Raw genomic sequence first — 6,808 nt, 5'->3', positions numbered from 1 at the left:
ACCGGGGTTCTGCTCCGGCTCGCTCGCAGCCGAGCCCGCCGCCGTCAGAAGCCGGGGAGAAAGGAAAGTGTGCGTGCGAGCAGACGAGGGTCCCCCCGCTTGTCGGGGCTCGGCGGGGCGGCTGGCGGTGGTGCGGACCGAGTGTCAGCCCCGGAGCCGCTGGGTCCCGGGGGCTCAGTCCTCGCTCTGCAGTCCGTCCCTAGAAGAAACCCCGAGGTCACTTACTTTCCTCTTTCCTCTCACTCTTTGCTCTTTCTCCCCTCGGCCGGTTTCCAAAATCCAGAGAGAGTGAGGGAGAAGGAAGGGGGGGATCCCCCCAGAAAAGAGTGCTCCCGACTGCAGCGAGAAAGGAGGGAATGGAGCAGAAAATAAATGGAAAAAGAGAGGACGGTGAAAAAAACTGTGAAGCAAACGAGAGCCACCCCAACAGTGAAGCGCAATGTGAAGACGGGAATATGTCGTTCGTCCTTCCCTTTCTCTTCGCTGTCTCTACCCGGCTCGGCTCGGCGCAGTTTCTCCGCCTCTCGGTCAATTTAACTGGGCCTTCAGGAACGCCTCCTTACCAACCCCCGCCCCCGCGCCCCTCATCGCTTTAAAAAAATTAGCTCCGCCCTTGCCCTCCCCCCCATACCTTCTCCGCCTCCTCTCCAGCCATCCCTTCCCCAACCCCCAAGCTAAAGTGGAATTTAAAAAAAAAAAAGCCATTTCGCTTATTCCTCTATGTCTAGTAACCCCTCCTCCCCAGTCCCCCTACCAAGCTATTCCCCTGTTCCTTTCCTGCTGTTGCCAAGGGGTTGGGGGTCTTCCCACCCCTTCTATATCAACCTTAGCGTTATAGAAGTCTGTGTATAGACACCCTTCTTTCAATAGGGGACTTCTTCCCTACAGGTGAGGAGACATGAAAGTTAGGGGTCCAACCTTACCCACCCTCTCCCCTTCCCCAAAGAAACCTGTTGCGATTAAAGAGGGAACTTCTCTTCCCCACCCTCCAATAATCAAAACTGAGGATTACCTTCGTCCCCAAGAAATTCAGTTACAATCTTTCTCTCTCTCTCTCTCTTCCCCCCCCCTCCCCGCCTCTTTCTCCCTCCCTCCCTCTCTCTCTTCCCCTTCTTTGCCCCTCTGGCAGAGTTGGGGGAAGGGGAAAAGGCAGAAGGAGGGGAGATAAATGGGACAGGAGCAGTCAGACCTCCTTCCACACACACACTTTGCTGGGAATCTTCTGCAGAGTACAGCGATGGCCATAATCAGTGAGAACCTTGAAGTGACCCTTGACCTTCTTCCTATGCACCCCATTTCCCCTCACCCCCAGTAAAGAGAGATATGAGTGGGGGTCGGGGAAGTGAGGAAGGAGAGAAGCAGACTGCCCATTTTCTCCCAAGTTCACCTGGCTAATGAAGCTGGCCATGGTGAAGGAGCACCGCCTAGTGGCTACAGACGGGAGACCCTGAAGCTCTAGCCCCAGGGCTGTTTGAGCCCTGTTAGGTGGGGGGTTACTGATGGAATTCAGTTTTTGAGAGGGTAATTTGTTCTTAAAAGTGCCTACTTCCTCTTCCCCCAGCTACGTCGTTATTGATAGAGTGGATGCAAGCACTGAGTCCCCGTAGCAGAGGTACTGAAGGAAGAGGCCCAGAAAGGAGAAATAGCTCTTCCCGCCTGAAGGAATTTAAAGACTGCTGGGGGAGATCAAGGACCCCTGCCCTTTGGAGAACTCCCAGCCTGGAACTAATAGGAAGCATTATCCGTGCAAAATAACAAGAATGGAGCAGCCCCTGTCACATCAGTTCAGAGAGTCAGGGGCTGATTCCTGTGGGATGAATACAGGCCTCCTTCTTGGAAGATGGCAAAGTTTGGAAGGAATCTCAAGGCCTGACTGGGCTGAGCTAACTGGAAGCTATGACCCTGAGGGGAAGCAGAGCTGTTGAAGCCCACGTCCACACCAGACTGTCTGCAGAGTCTGGCTCAGCTGGGAGGAAGAAGCAGCTGAGGAGACAGAGGCCCTTGTTCATGGTGCTGTGGAGACTGGCATGGACACAGGGCTGATGGAAAGCCTAGCCTGGGCCTGACGTGATGATTCAGGCTTACCCCACTAGTACTGCAGCACGTTTACACACAACAGTCACCCAGAGTTTCTCCCTACACACCCCCTAGCCTAGGGTCCAGGACTGAGATTGCCCACTATTTCCACTTTCCAGCTACATTCTAGGTTATTTGGATGGGATTTAGAATAATGCTCCCCTTCAGTCTCTCCTATCTCCTCCAATGTCCTTCTGACACCCCCCTTTTCCCATGTTCCCCCAGCCTCCTTCCCCTGTCCTGTTCCAGCCTCTTGCCCTCTCATTTTCCCCAATATCCAGCCAGTCCTCAGGTTGGGTTTTACCCAGCTTCTTCTGAACTGTTCCTCTGGAAAGAATTAGGGGGTCAGATGCCTGTGAGAAGAAAGGAAGCTAGCCTGTCCCACTGCCCACCACAGAGCTTACCCTAAAAGTACACAGAGATCTTCACAGGAATGATTATCAGTTTACAACTGGAAGTTACCACAGAAATCACCTAGTCCAAATTCCATGATTTTACAGATGGAGAAACTGAGGTCCAAAGAAAGGACACGACTTGGTAGAGGCCAAGCAAATGGTAATCAGGATTCAACCTTTTGTCCTGATTCCAAATCCAGTGGATCCCTCTTTTCAGCCCTCTCCAATCTCTACCCATCACCTCATAAATCACTATAGTACAGCTGGGGTAGGCTTACCAGGGACAGGAGCAAAGGCTAGGGTTCAATTTAAGGTAAGAGAATCCTGAGAGGTGATCTTATCCATTCCTCTGACTTTGTCCCCCTGATCCCTGCCTTGTCCCCAATATATCTTTCCTCCTCCCCCCCACAGGATGGTGCTCCAAGATAGGGCAAGATCATACGCTCATACCCACCTAGTCACCCCAATCTCACCATGGAAGGGGATAGGGTTCTGAGCAACTCTGTAGAGGGAGGGAGACATAGTTTCTGCCCTTCTCATCTATATCCCTCTCAACCAGCTGGCAAGACCCCCAGTTGCTAAGGACTAGTTCTTCTTACACTTTATAAATGTACATTATCTGCCTTAGTGGTCTCCCTCCCAGGGATTGGCCTCCTTGCCCAGGATAATTTTCTGGCTGGTGGGATTGGGGAGAGGGTCATGAGGTGGGTGTGGGGACATTGGAGAGTGTGCTAAGGCTCCCCATTGTGAGTCTAGGTCTGGCTCTGAAGCTCCCTCTGTCCTGGACCCCTGCCCAAAACCAGAGCTCTTTGGGTACAATAGCTTCACAGGACAAATCCCCCTGACTCCAAACCCAGAGTGAGAGTGTCTGGCCTCAGAATGACTCACTTTAGTCATAGTTCTCTCCTCTGCTCCCTCCAATTACCCCCAGACATCCCAGGGATGTGAATTGGTTAAAGAAGGGGAAAACTCCAGCTGCCCCAGTGGTTCTATGGTGAATGGAGGAGGGTGATAGAGGATAAATCAGAGCTACCAGAAGTACAAGGAGCTGGGGGGGGGGGGGGCGGATTTATAGCTGGAAGGAAATTTAGAGATCACCTAGTCCATCCTTTTACATGACAGAGGAGAAAAACAAGGTCCAGGGTGGTGAGATATCACACAGGTAGAATTTGAACCCAAGTCCTCTGGTTTGCTTTCACTGTATAATATTGACTCAAACACCAAGTTTAGTGCAATTCCCAGGACAATGGGGGAGGGAGAATATCTCCAGGCTGGGATGACATACCCAGATAAACAGTTCCTTTCATGGAGGGAAGGAAATGGAATTAACCTGGACCCCTCAGTCCCTCTGGGACCTGGCCTTCTAGGGATGAGCTCAGTTAGGTCCAAGGGGTGAAACTGGAGACTTTTTGACAAGTACTAACATTGACTCAGAAATTGGTACTTTCAGATTTCTGTCACCTAGCTTTAGTGATTTGTCTTTTCCATGACAGCTGGCTATCACAGATTTAGTATTGTCACAATGAAGCAAGACCACATTTACCTGAGCTGTATAAAGACAACACAGAATATACAAAGAATTTTTTTTTTAAAGAAGGCCATATTGTGTGTCCCTAGCACCAATTCTTCCATTGGGCTTTCAATTCCCCTGCACAGTCAATCTCATTAGTTCTCCCCATATCCCCATTGGGCAGGGAGAGGCTGTGATGATTACTGATCTCCCCCCACACACACACACATGCATACATACACACACACCTAGACACAGCCTGAGAATCTCCCAGGGACCTAGAGATGGACAGTGACTAGCCCAAGGTCATATGGCAGGCCAGTACCAGGAAAGTGAGGCAGATTTCAGTACATACAAAAGAATCTTTTGGCATCTTCTCCCCTCCACCTCACCTAAAACAAGGTATACTCTTCTGCCACTCACATCACAAGGCATCAGTAACTATTCACCCTTGAACATGAGCAGGCAGCAACCCAACCAATAATTCAAGGACAAGGGTGGGAGAGAAGGCCCTGCAGAAGAAGGAAGTTTAGAGTAGGGATCCAAAGAGGAAAGAGAAGGATGTTTGGCTAGTGAGAAGTAGAAGGTTGTTCCAGGTGATGGGGGCAGGGGGGAAGGGGGCCAGGGGGCAGGGCAGAACATGAAAAGAGGCCAGGAGCCAGAAGTCAAGCCATAGACAAAGGAGGTAGTGATCAACCCATAAGTATAATAACTGTACTTTGTAGTAAAGTCCTTTCACCTCTCAAAGAGGCTCCTAATAGGAAAGTACCTCTCACAGTAAGGGGAGGAGAAGAGCCATATCCCGGTATGGGGAAGGTAAAGGGGACAGAGAGCAAATATGAATCCCTCTCATCCAAGACTGAAAAGCACAAGGGGGCCTGGGAAAGTAGGATTTGGTGACCATGGCCAGAGAAATAAGAAGGATAGAGCTGAAGAAGGCTGGGCCTTACTTTTGAGGTGTGGAAAGGAAAACACAGAAGGGGAAATGGCCAATGAGGAAGTCAGGAAGATATTATTGGGGGTGGGTAATAGGAGGTGTGAAGGCACCAAAATGTATTGCTATTACTCTAATAGCTGACAGTTTTAAATCCATTTAAACTTGGCAAAGTAATATATATGTGATATATTTTTATATATGATATATTATATATATGTGGGTATGTATATGACATATATATATATATATTCCCCATTTTATCCTCACATTTATCCTTACAGCAACCATAAGTGATAGGCAGATAGGTAGGTAGGTATTATCTCCATTTTGCAGATAGAGAAGGAGGAAGTGGGGAAAGGTATGAGATATGAGTTCAGGTTTCCTTTACTTCCAACTTGGTAAAACCATATAGTCCTTAGTTGTCTCTTGTGGGTGCCTTATGTATGGAGCTAGAATATAAACTCTTTGAAGATAAGATTATGTCTTCTACTTCTCTTTGGTATTCCCTGTCCCTCCTTCCCACAAACCTCCCTTCGACGCCACCCACAAACACCCTCCAGCCCTCCTAGAACAGTTCTAAATGAAAAAAAAAAAAGCTAAATAATTCTTTATTGCATTGAATGATTCAGTCTGGAAAAGGAAAGGTCTCACTATTTTTTCACTCTCTCTCTTGATCAGCCTCTGCAAAAACTAAGCAAGAGGTAGACATATAGACAAAACAGAAACACAGGAGAAAAAAATAATGAGGGAAATATAGATACAGAGACCAAAAGGAAAAACACCATTCAGGGAGGAAGAATTAATTGAAGCTAACGAGTGAGTATCCAGGGTGAAAAAGGGAGAAGATGAGATGACAGGTGACAACCTGAAACATAAGATTATAGAAGCCCTATGAAAAACGGAGCAGAGTCAGAGATCCAGCACTGGGAGTGTCTCCTAGGTAGATAGCTGTTTCCAAGGCACCCTTGCTCTCAACCCCTCCAAGGCTGAGATGAGGTTGAATACCAGAAGCCTAGGAGATACCATCACCTTATTCCTGAGGGTCCCTCTAGGATCCCCGGCATGCTTCTTTTCTAACCTGGCTAGACTACAGGTAACAAATGTAAGCATTACACCCCAAGCTGGCCAAAGAGAAAAGGCTTCCCACACTAAGAAGCCTTTCACCCAAACGCCTTGCAATCTGCCCTCCAATTTTCCAGAATGACTCATTCAGCCTTCAAGCAAGGTGGTAGAGGAAATCTTGATGGCAGCAAGGCTTCATGGAAACAGCATTGGATTGAGAGTCAGGAAACCTAGGATCCTCATTCTAGCTCTGCTATCAACTTGCTATGGGACCTTGAGTGAGTTTCTTCTTCCCTCTATGCTTCTGTTTCCAGATGAAATTCATCTTTAAAAAGGAGGGAGGACTAGCCAGGATGAGGATTATGTGAGGAAGCGGGGAATTATGATGCTCACTCCCAACCCTGACCTTGTCCCTTACTTGCAATTTAGCCCTTTCTACCTTGTCTACTTGAATCTGAAATGATCTTTGGGATTTAAAAAGAAAGCAGAGGAATTGAGAGGGAGACGGTAACAATGGGAACTAACATTCATATAATACTTTAGTTTACAAAGTATTTTACATTTATTATCTCATTTTATTCTCACCACAATCCTGGAAGGAAGATGCTGTTTTTATCACCCAGTTTACAGATGAGGGAACTAAGGCATACAGAGGTTAGTGAATTGCCCAGCGTTACAAAGCTAGTAAATGGCCAAGCTTGGATTTGAACTCCAGTTTACTCCTGACTCCTGGTCCACTGCCCTCTACACTGGGCCACCTGGCTGCCCTCAAAGAGACTCTCTGGGGAATCATAGTTTCTTGAGAGACATCCTAAGCCAAAGTACAGG

This window comes from Notamacropus eugenii, chromosome 2, assembly GCF_028372415.1.
Source record: "Notamacropus eugenii isolate mMacEug1 chromosome 2, mMacEug1.pri_v2, whole genome shotgun sequence".
Lineage (NCBI taxonomy): Eukaryota > Metazoa > Chordata > Mammalia > Diprotodontia > Macropodidae > Notamacropus > Notamacropus eugenii.
The sequence above is the reverse complement of the archived record's forward strand: the minus strand, read 5'-3'. Positions refer to the sequence as shown.